Source organism: Nymphaea colorata, chromosome 6 (assembly GCF_008831285.2).
Source record: "Nymphaea colorata isolate Beijing-Zhang1983 chromosome 6, ASM883128v2, whole genome shotgun sequence".
In the NCBI taxonomy this organism is placed as follows: domain Eukaryota; kingdom Viridiplantae; phylum Streptophyta; class Magnoliopsida; order Nymphaeales; family Nymphaeaceae; genus Nymphaea; species Nymphaea colorata.
In genome coordinates this window covers 9,730,888-9,743,149 of record NC_045143.1, presented here as the reverse complement: position 1 = coordinate 9,743,149, position 12,262 = coordinate 9,730,888, and the positions used below count along the sequence as shown (strand labels likewise).

Below are 12,262 nucleotides of genomic sequence, written 5' to 3'. Positions count from 1 at the left end.
CCGGGATCAGCTCAGTTCACGGTTGCTGTCGCTGCACCCTCTTCTCGGTAGTAGGCACCAGAAAATAAACCGAGAAGATTATTGTCCAATATAACAAGGAAACAGTATATTTCCAAGTATTGTTAGGAGACTTCACCGTGATTCTGTTTAACCCCTGTTGTATGTTGATCTTAGGGGGAAGCAAGCACTGCTTAGCCCGACGTAAGCTATGTCTCCTAACTGAGCTCGACAAGGTGCGTTCCAGCTCCTTCAGCCTGCAGTCAGCTCCTAGTTTCCTGTCGTAGGATGAGCTCCAGCAAAAACATAGCAGTCACCACTATGATAATAGATCGAGCAACAAAAGCCTTAGGAGGAAAAACGTCACCAGAATGAAAAATAACTCAAGGAACAACGTTGATTGGGGTGAAGCAATTGCTGGAATGGCGCTAGCGAGCACCCTTCCTTCTCTCGGGTTCAGCTCAATCATGGCTGATGGCTACACCTCCTCTCGGCTGGGACAAGCTCCAACAAAGTAACTGAGAGTCACTGTTTGGAAATAAATGGAAATAGTTTATTTTCAGAAATGTTAAAAGTCGTCATCGTGATCAAATTTAACCCCTGTTGATAAACGAATCTGAGGGGGAAGAAAGCGTCGTTTAGCCCCGCGTAAGCTATGACTTCTAACAGGTTCAAGGTGCTCAGATTTAGCTCCTTAGTGCACGAACCAGCTTCCTACTCCACCTGTTCCAGCTGCTGCTCCTTAGCAGCTCAGCTCCACTCAGCAGGACGAAGGGTAACGACAATCGAAGAGAGCAACTATCAAAAAGCAAAGATGGAAAGATGCTTGGAAATGTCACCAAAGAATCAAGTAAACCCTAGGAGAGGATGTGACAGGGTGAGGCAGTCACCGGAAGTGCCGGTGAATGCATAATCTCCTTTGAAGCTTTGGTGTGATAGAATTCTAGCTGTTTGTCTCTCTAGGGACCCTTGCTTGATCAAAATTCAATATCTCCTTGCTTTGATGTCCAAAATTCCCCAAAATTGGACTGAAAAATTCTAAACATCTGAGGCTTTCCAGAGGTGTCAAGCTCGTTGCCTGGTTTGATCCCTGAGAAATTCGAGCTCAGAGAAAGGGATGCCTCAGTTCGGTTTCCCAGTCGAGCGTTGGGCTCAGAACAACTTGCAGGCAATGTCTCAAACCAGTGTCTGTTTAAAAATCCATATCTCCTTGCTCAGCTGTCCAAAATTGCTGAAACTTGGACTGAAAAATTCTAAACATCTGAGGTCCAGAGATAGCTCGTTGACTAATTCCAATTACAGAGAAATTCTGAGCCAGAGATAGTGACGCCTCAGCTGCTAGGTTCAGTCAGTTCTCAGTCACCAGAAATACTTCAGAGCGGCCTTCAATCAAAATTCGCCACACCCTCGATCTAGCTCCAAAAATTCTCACATTTGGAGGGTAGAAAGTCGAGATCCATACAATTCCAACGCACTTATGCTCGTGCAAATCCGACGTCGAATCAATCAATGCCGGCCGATCAAAGTTGTCGTAGCTTCTAGATTTTCAGACGTCTGAGAAAGGTGCACAAGGTGAGTTCGGGTGGTGTCCTGGCCACTGACACGTGCAACAAATGCTCGGACACGGGGACACGATATCGCCTCCATTGAAAGAGTAAAAACATGTGTTGTGCGGGACATGGTGTCTATTGAAGAAGGTATGAGACAGGACACGGCGAGCGTCAACGTCCAAGTGACGCTGGACACGATGGGACTCGCGTGTCTGTGCAATCCTCTACCACTTCGGACACCATTGCATAGGATTCTGTCGAAGAACGAAGAACATGGTGCCAGAATTTTTGAATGTGCCGGAATCCTTCTTCGTCCGCCGGAAAACGCCAGGTGAACTTCAAAATTCGATTCTGACCTCGTTTTTGGGCCAAATCAGGCGTTCTTGGGCTCGATTTGCTTGGAAATTCATCAGGAATCTTCTGGAATGATCATCCACACGAATTAATATGGATTTTGCACTGAATCGTCACTGGAATGATCAGTGGTCACAGGAAATGGGGAAGAACAGCACCTGAGAAGCCGTGCCTCTTCAAAAATAGATTTCTCCCCAACCACAGCCTCAAAAATGTTGAAACTTTTTTGGGGGATACTTGAGACATAGACGAATCCACTGGTCTACTGCTCGACTAGTAAATCCTCCCAGAAAATTAATGCCAATGATTTTTGTCACTGCGCTTTTCTGTCTACCTTGAAGAAGACGTTGTATGAGGACTGAAACTTTGATTTGCCGCCGTGAGCGTCGGCTCTGATACCAACTGTTGCGACCCCTCCGTCAAGGGCTGCCGAAGGTGGCCTGGATGCAGTCGCTACCCAAGATAACGCTCAGCACGGGCGATTGGAAGGCAAATCTCTTCTCTTCTGCGTTCTGCCCATAGCTCCTTCTTCAAGCGCAGGAAGTGAACAGTCACAAAATTCACAATCCAGGGGGTGAAAATGCGATGGATGATCGTGGAAAGGCTATGGGAGATGCGGATGATGCTGGACGATCAGATGGAATGAAGACGAGATGATTTCGAACGGTGAGGAACCTGCTGAACGATGGAACAGTAACTTGTTGGGTTACTGTAGAGTCGCAGGCACAGGGAAGAGGTTGATCAATCAGATGGTGATCTTCGTCGCCAGCGATCGCTCAGAACCACAGAGCAATACGCCAAATGTCGTAGGGAACGGAGAGGCAAGAGTCCACCGGTGAAGAACCACGTCGTCGGAAGATCAAGCTTCTTTGCGTCCGTCGGGTGAAGAAGATGAAGAACTACGTCCTCTTTGTCAAACGCCGGATTTATGGAGTTTTGCTAGAAGATGAGAATCCACCATGGATGGCCGTTTTGTTCAAAACTGCCGATGGGTGTGATCGTCGAAACTTCATTTCAGAGAATGGAATTTACATTATAGATAAAAAAGCACAAATGAAAACGCTATTCTCCCCTTTAAAGCGTAGGGAAGAAGGAGAAGAAGAAAGACTCAGTTCGATACACTTATTGAACCGGGTCGACGCCCAAAAACCCGCCCGAGTAGATGAAGAAACCCGGTTCAGCGGTAGACTCAACAAAAGTGGATCCGGTCCCATCCTGGAACCCCCCAAAACAATAAGTAATCCAATCCGAAGCCATTTACCGCTCGGATCAGAATTATAGACCGGTCCAACCCGCCATACTATCCAGTTCCCATTGCCCGTTGTGTCCGGCCAACGTGTCTTTGGTCGCTCGGCGTGTCCCGCTATACATCATTACGTGTCCCGCCTCAAAGCTCACGGGTAGTGTCCTAATGGTGTCCCGCTCATGTATCCTCTATATCTCGGCGTGTCCCGCATCACCTGAAATCATGTCCTGCTCTAGAATGCAGCTCGCCCTTCTTGCTTGTCCGTGGCTGTCCCACGCGTTCCAGTCTGAACCTAGATGTGCCTTGTCAAACCTGACCGAGATCCACCCTTCGCCGAGTCTCTTCTTGTCTGAGGATGAACTTGCTGCACGCTAAGGCTGAATAGCCTCAGCCATGCCGAGCCCTCTGTGATGGAGCGTTCGACCCATTTGGCCAAGGAACAGGGGTTAACCTCCCTTGGCAAAATGTTGCCCTCTCGACACGGCCTATGCCTCAACATCTCTCGCATAACCTCCCTTGATCGCGAGAAGGCCTCTGTAGCGGGTGACCCTTTACTGCGTTCGCCTAACACTGCTGCGTTACTACGAAGGGTCCACTATGCCTAACCTCTCTTGGCTGCAGCCCGTGATGATCACCCACACGGATAGCCTCATTCGATGTCTGCCCGAGGTTCTCGCATAGGCTCTTAGCCTCACTTGTCTGACACCCTTCTCGTTGGGGTATAACTCTTGCATGAATAGTCTCCCTTGCATGTGGAGTGGCCATAGAGAGTGTCCATGCTGCACTTTAGCCTTCCTGTGTGGAGTGGCCATAGAGAGTGACCATGCGTCGTAACAGAGGGATGGCCCTGATGAATGACGAAGAGCTACCATGGCCCTGACCTCATGCGGCGTGCATACAGTCCTCGGCCACCATGGCCGCACGGATGTAGGCTCGTATCAATTAGTTTGTGGCTCAAAATATCTGGAAGGTTGAGAAGGTACTGTGAAAATAGCAAAGGAGCTTTAACTTGATTTTATTTCCTTTCATTACATCAATATATGCAATACAACCCCCTTCAAGTGCTCTGGTTGAGAATCATTATTCACGGTTACTAGTTGCAGATTTCAGTGGTCCTCTTTCAGACATGCAATTACGAGTTTTGGAACAGGTCGGCTCTTTTGGAACCATTCCTAGCGATCCCCGTGAAGACACTATTAATTATTCGAGTGCTTGACCAGGGCATTTGCTCCCGCGAAAACCTTCCTCCTGGTATGCTGCAATTTCCACTGACGCAGTGAAGGAAGGGATGGCAACGATCTCATCCTCCGATGCAGGGAAGAAGATGTTGCAATTCCATTCCGTGATGCCTACGGTTTCATCATTTGCTACTGCTCGCTGTTGTTTCATACATTGACAATGCTTATCCATTGAAGCAGGGGAGGCATCTACACCGGCGCTGCCCTCATAGGTAACGCCTCTCAGTGTCGATAGGTTTCTTCTTGACGTATTTTCCCGGGTTGCACGTTTTGGTTCTGATTTCTTTCTGGGTAGGTGTCACCCGATCGCCTGATCTCCTTCCTACTTCATGTTGGAAGTGAATTTTTTCTTTCCTTTTGTGAAATGTTGAGATGACCTCTCTCTCTCTCTCTCTCTCTGTGGACCACTTTTCTTTTTTTCTTTTTTCTTTTTTTTTTTTCTCGCGAACTAGCGGAGCCCCTTTTCAGCTCTACCCGATCATCACTCTGTAGGTTATTCATGTTTTCCCAATTGGAGGAAGAAGGCTTCATTCTACAACAATGAATGTAGCGAAAGCATTATGGGATATTCCTGGCCACCAACCATCCTGTGATTTCCCTCTTTATTTTAGCAGCTAACAGCAAGGAGCATTGAAGCCTCCAATTAAGTGGGCAACGAGGCTCGGTACTAGATGGGTAGTGGGTGCCTAACCCATGATGGCAGACACTAGCAATCGGCTTACTTAAATTCTTTTGGTTTAGTGGGTCTCGGATGACTCCCTTAAATACTGTTGGTGTGTCGCCAATGACATCCTTAAAAACTATTTATAAGTTGCTGATGACACTCTTAAAAGGTCTGAGAACGTGCTAAGGGTTTCTGAGATATTAAAATATAACATTAAAGATTTAAAGGGTTTTTGAGATATTAAAATCTAATATTAAGAAAAGTATAAAGTTGACGGTCAAACTCGGCATGATAACTAGGTGGGCCGACTTTGTTGAGCCTTAGGCCAGCCCAACCAGGCCGATCCGCAGCCTTACCTCGAATCTTGATTTTCTTTATTCATCCTTTCTCTTTTCCCATTATTTTCTCATATAATGTTTTTTTCGTCGATTAACAGTATATGTGACTAGAATGGACTAACTCTTTCGTATAGATTTCCCGGTGTAGGTGAAAATTACGCGGTTAATTATTACATGAAAATAAAAGGGGGATCCAGGGAGAGAACAATATCGAGGGCAACCATGGGATCGACCATTTTCGCCCCTCAAGCTCTGCTATATGGCTGCTTGATCCATCTTTCTCAGCGTTATGTCAATGTTGTAAAGGGGGATCCATACCCTTAAACTGCTTTATGTCCTTCGTTATCCTTCGATTGAACATTTGCCAGCAATGCATAAACTGACACATCTGATTGTAGATATGATATATCGGCAAGTGATAATATGATATCAATGCTTCTTGTTGCACTATTTTGGACTCTACGCTCAAGCATTTGGTGTAGTTTATGCACCATCTCTCTCCATATTTTTCCTGCTTGATTGATGAGGTGTATCAACAAACTGCCGTCTTGAACTGACATAGTTTTGATTCTTTTATCTATCTAACTTCGATTTCCCAATGCGTTCATTTCCACTCGGGATTTCAATTTGATTAATATGTACTAATTGTGGTATCATCATCTAGCTTACAGAAACTCTGTCACAAATAATGTTTTCTTCTGTTAGGGACTGAATAATAAGTCTTGTGATGTAGAACTTACAAGCTGCTAGTTTTTAAATGTCGGAAGCTGTGGAGCCATTTCATTTTTCTTCCTTTACTTCACTGAATTGTCAGATTTCACTTGCCTACTTTCATTTGTTAAAGTTAGATTGGATTCTTCATTTACAACTCCTCTTTTCAAATGCTCGATCTTGTGGTAGCTTATTGCGGAAGATTGGAGCTTGCACTATGACAATCTTTTCTAGATGACCAAATGGTTTCTGCAGTCCACTTCATGCTGCTAATTGAAAAATTATGTCTTTAAATAGTACTATACCATCTTTTCTTGATGCAAATAGTGCTATGCCACTTATAGTTGATAATTTTTACCGCATTTTCAACTATTGAAGTCTTTGCATCTGGTCTTTGGACAGTAAACCGTGCATGTGAACTTCACACATGATTTCAGTTTTGTTGTTTACTACATTGAACCAGTTATCATCCTGCTTTTTCATATATTAACTGTTTAAATTTGATAATATCATGAAGTTAAGACGAGGAATTATGATACATGCCTCTTTAAACAAAAATATCTTGATTGGACACAGATATGTATGGTATATGCAGAATATGTGGGCACTGTTTATCTAGGATTATTCGCTATATTATAATCACCTATATTTGATGATGGAATATAGCTGGATCAAAGCTAAAGAGTAACTTGTCCTTGTCCTTTATGAAATACAGTCTATTTCCTTCTTATATTAATTTTATGGCCACATTAAAATATCTCGTCAATTCTCCTTTTTATTATGTCCTTTTCTGTGCCCAATTTTCTTAAGAATCAGACCAGTACAACTTGTTGAATAGATGTCATACATATCCAGTATAATTTGGAGGATGAATCTCAAATACAGCATGTTGATGCAATAAATTCATTATCTTCATGAATTCTCATAGCTAAACTGATTGAACATCCACATGGGACACATGCGACTGCACAAGTATGTGGATGGCAGGGTGTGGAAACCTAGATTCTCTTAGAAGGAACCATATAACTCGTGTTAATATCAAAAACTGTAGTATAGAAGCTGATCAGAAATTCCTTGGGAGCTTTGAAGTTTATTCATTTGCTCAGTGGAGGCAAAAATTTTGCCTATTTTTCTTGTACATGTTCAGTCTCAGTCTTAAGAAACCTTTTTGTTTTCCCTTCCAATTTTTTCTTCTGATATACTAGAGTCATAGATCAACTGGTGACTATTCATCAGTAGCCAAGGTAAACAAACATATTATGATCTTGTCCTTAGTTCTTTGTCAAACAGCATAATTTTAACATTGACTTTTGTGCCCAACCAGTCTCAACAAAATCATATGATTGCTACTTGAACATGCATGTAAGTTGGTCTTTGATCAACCTTCTGTAGTATTTTCATTGCCACTTTGGGCTCCTAACATAGTGGTGCATCGTCTAGATTTTCATCATCCTATTTAGTAAGCAAACCTAACAGTTTCATGATGATGCTGAACTCGTTCTAAGGACCAAGATTTCTGCTCCACTAAAACTTTGCATTGAAGATGCTAGGAAAGAATTGCTGCTTCAAGAAACGTCATTGTACTAGAGACGTGAAAAATAAATGTTTTGCATATTTCTACACCCTGCAAATATAAGCTGTTCCATTTCCTACAGACAAAGCAGATTTACTAATCATAAGAGTACATCTGCAAACACTGACCTTTTGGTTAAGGAAGCGGAACTAGTGAAATGGTATATGGGACTCAAGCACCATTATTTGTGTATACAACAATTGCTAACAAATCTGCCATGCATTATTGATTGGGTCACTGAAAGCTTCATAAATAAAAAGGTATAAGTTGAAACATTAGATTCAGCTTCTCCATAAGCACCAGTTTATCAATTAAAAATTTCAACCTTACTGAATAAAGATCAGATAGTTGGTGACAAATATGTAGCTTTGACAAGCACTAGGAACCCTTTTTGGTAGATAAAGGAAGCCTTTTGGCCTCTTTACTTTCGAGGTGCATATATGTGTTCCTTCGTTCAAGGTGCAGAAATAGACCACTAAAAATGTTATACTGAATTGTACACATTTTGATCCCTTCTGTTTGGTATATGTCATCCTGCAAGTTTCTGCAAATGAGATTAATTTCATGAACATGTTGCTCATTGGAGCTTCAAAATTGTATGTGAAGGTCTGTGATACTTTTTGGGAGTGTTTTCTTCTCTTTGTTTTTGTGGCTGTTGATTGTTCTTCTTTTGTGAGCTAACATATGTGACATTTTTTTTTTTTTATGTGATAGTTATGTTTGGTGATTATGCTCGTTTCCTTTTGCTTAGCACCATCTGATATAAGTGTGTGAGTTCCATTTTCTTACGTGTGTGCAAACCATGTTGCCTTTCAAGTAGAAATGAGAAAACTTTCACCTCTCTGCTTTGTTGCTTTAGTGCAGGTGAAACACTTCGTTGCAGTACACTTTGATTCCCACACATACAATAGCGATAATTCGTTGTTCAAGTGCTTCTTGGCTTATTCAGTGGCATGAATTTGACTGGTTTTTTAAGTAAAACTGGAAAACAGCTTTCCTTTGAGTCTTCTAAAGAAAGTTTTTTAGCTCTTATTAAACACACAGAACGTGTTATTTTTCTCTTTGCAATGCTGATGTTCACTTTTTTTTTGTTCAGGAATCATCAACTGCTCGAATTTGTACTGTTGCATCTGCTACTTAGGCGTTCTTCCAGAATCATGAATTCCTGTATGTGCATACACCCATTATCATTACATCAACCCCAACTTTGGGAGTTCAATGTTCCGGGTTATAGCTCTCCTTGGCAAAGCTGAAAACATGAAGGCACTAGGTGGTATATTAACGTTAAGCTGAGACAGAAGCTGCAAAGGCATGTCTTGGGGGAAAAGCTCATAGGATGGATGAACTAAAGAGAAGCGATAATCACAAAAAAAACACTAGCAATGTAAACTTTGGAAAAGGTTTCTTTTCTCAGAAGGAATTTTTATTGAATCTGCTCAGCTTCTCTTGAGTGCTATGCATGTTCCCTTGGTAACGTTTATACATGGAGGCAAGCCTTTCAAGCAGAAAAAAAATTCAAACTGCAGAGTGCATAGCTCAGACATGGATGGTTTAGGGTGAACTTGCCTTCACAGTATAACAGGTATGTTTCTTGCTTTTTCTCGCTAATGATTTCTAACATTTTTATGCAATAGTATTTACGTACATTCTATAAAGCCTTTTATTCTTCTGTTTCTTTCTTGTTTGTTTTTCTGGGAACGTTGATTGTGGTTATAGTTCTTGAAATTAGGACATACTTAGTAAGAACAGTCTGACATAGTCGGAATTCAGGTGTGGCAACCTAAATCAGTATAAGCCGAGACTTCAAATAAACCCCCTGAACAGGCTTTGGAGGTTAGAATAAACAGAGGAAGCTCAAATGACCTTGGCCAACATCCGTCAACCTACGTAAGAATGAGTGGGGGAGGGGTTCAAACCCAAGAAAAGCTCTCGAGGTAGATTCCACCCTTGAGTTTATGCAGGGGATTGACTAAAAAACTTGTGTTAATAATGAAAAGACATTTCATGGGGAAGTCATTTGTGAATGAATTATGCGATGTTTGAGATAACATTCTGTGCCCTGGACATCTTTCACCTGAAGTGAAGATCTCACCTTTCAGGGAGGCTTTGAAGTTCAATATCAAAAGTTCATCTCTCTTTACAACAAGGAAGTGTTTCCTTGATCCCATTCATTGGTTACGATCAGGTTGGTTCTTAATGAAGAAAGATGTACGATTCTCATTTGTCAACAAGTTTTTATAGACATTGACTTCTTTATGCCATTTATAGTTTTAGCAATGTCATGTACTGTCCTTGGAGCAGTGAGTAAACAAGCCCTGGCAGTCGATGTCATCAACTATCAAGTGTGAATGGTAAGTCTCTTGTTGATATGATCTCCAACTTTTCTTTGTGCAATCTTTTCGTTGTTAGGATACTTTGGCATATGCTCTTTACAACCCTCATAAGCCTCTTGTTACCACATATGCCATGGAGCATACATTTCTATGGTCGCAATATACATTGTGGATATTTCGTTTTGCGTAAGATTTATTATGGATCACTTGTCCAGATTCGCTTATATCGTGTTCAAGTTGTACATTTGAAGCTTGCACCAGTTGATTTCATCGGAAAATGATACTCTACCTTATGGAAGTTTCAATCGTACCACTAGTTCTTGGTTTCTTTATGCATCCTGTGGTCGTCTTTTTATGAATTTATGTCTCCCAGTTAAGAAATATTGGACGCCAAAAGCCTGCAGATGATGCACATTAATTGTTCTCTCTTGTCCTTAGCAAATCGCAACAATGCACTAGCAAAGGATATATGTCCCGTATTACAGAAGGCACACAAGCTGTTCTCTCATAGATGTGTGTACAGGGGGACCGAAGACAAAGCCCTATGTCAGGATGATGGAGTGGGCCCTACAACTTCTAGAACACGTCACCAAATAGGAAACGAGATCTTTGTGATTGGTTAGTTTTGTTCAATGATTCTCAATCCAACATGCAAGGCTGTTAGAAAGTTTTGAATGTCCATAACAATGAGAATTTCTGATCAAAATCGTTGGTGGATATTTTAGATCCCTTTGAAAGAAATTCTGTGATGTGCTCCAATGCAGGTACCTACCAGAAGCATGATAGGATGAAGTTGGCACAGTGCTTTGGATTTCCACATCTCCAAGCACCAAAAGCTCATGAATTCCTATGCATTTGGTGCAAAAACTGATCCGCCCATAAGATCACAACTTTATCCTTTTTGTTTGTTCTATGAAAAATTTGGTTCCAGATATTGTGAGCTGGCTTCTTCTTCTTTGTTATGTTGGACTTGATGATCATTTCCAAGAGAAAAGAAACAAATCATACTCTAATGTTTTGTCATGTTTTTACATAATTGGATTATACTTCATGATCAACTCCTGTTGTTATCATCTACATAAGTTGCAAGCAGGTATTTGACTTCCCGGACTGTTTTTTTGTTAATATACAACAGATAGATAAGGAGACGAAAACTATTAAGAGAAGTCAATGCATCATCTTTATAGAACCTGTTTATCATGTATGTTAACAAGTGAAATGTTAATTTGTAGAACCTGTTTTCTTGTTTAAAAACTTTGGTTGTCCATACCATACGCCAGGCGCTATTGTCCATTCTCTGAGATAGATAAAATTGTTACTGGAACTACATGTTGCTGCCTGACCATCTAGAGAGAAATTTTCATCTCTCTTTCTAGCCTTGCATCATATAAGCGAAAGATTGGAAATCCTGAGCAAGTATAATAACTTTACTCTGTGATACAAGGGCATGAAAGCAAACAAATTAATGTAGTACCAGTACAATTGAGTGCGGCTTTGTGTAACCTCCATTGGTGCTTTTGTTGTAAACGCAGATTAATATTATCATTTCCCTTCAAATTAACGTTGATGGAAAAATTTTGCTATTCATTTGTTCTATATATGTGATTAAAAGCAACATTTGGGGGAGCTCTTTCAGAAGTGAAGAGACAGCAATGAATCATTAGTAAAACGCCATCTGTGCCAACCTACAGTTTGTCATAGAAACGGTCACTGGTAAGATTTCACTTTTCAGTACACCGTCTGGTGCGCCGTAACCAGCGATCGATTCGCAACAATTGCCGACTCAACGGTTGTCGGACTTGGGCCTTTCTTTTGTTTTATTTTTTGGGAATTCTGATTCAAATTGAATCAGGGTTTTTTTATTGGCTCAACTCAAGTTTCATTTCAGTTTGCATGTTTTCACCGCAATGGGCAATCTATATCGCCGGAAGAGTTCACTCGCCGTCGGCTCCACCGTCATGAACCACCTCGCCTCCTCTTCTGGGAATCGGAGTTCAGCCGGTGTTAGCCGTGGCATCAGGACCTTGCGTCGTTCGCTCTATTTCCCTTCGATTTCAGTCGTCCACCGTTGCTGGCGCCGCCCACTGCTGTCTCCGCCATTGGCTCCACCTCGTCGGCCGCTGCTGCTCGTCCACCGATTCCAAGAGAAAAGAAACAAATCATACTCTAATGTTTTGTCATGTTTTCCACTCAGCAGCGGCAGCTTGCCATTGATATCCTACGCTATTTGAGTCATCCACCGACCACCGTCGTTGATC

The 12,262-nt window shown here is 41.9% G+C and overlaps 1 long non-coding RNA gene across 3 annotated transcripts; it reads left to right on the top strand.

The window, feature by feature from the left end:
* Positions 1-4,222: 4,222 nt before the first annotated feature.
* On the top strand, positions 4,223-11,002 carry LOC116255700 (uncharacterized). Of its 3 annotated transcripts, none has more exons than XR_007573528.1 (5): positions 4,223-4,597; positions 8,768-9,253; positions 9,771-9,856; positions 9,940-10,622; positions 10,769-11,001. It is a non-coding gene; the product is annotated as an uncharacterized LOC116255700 (long non-coding RNA). The 3 variants fall into 3 exon arrangements; XR_007573527.1 differs by having other exon boundaries at positions 9,940-10,022; positions 10,443-10,998; XR_007573526.1 differs by having other exon boundaries at positions 9,940-11,002.
* Positions 11,003-12,262: the final 1,260 nt, after the last annotated feature.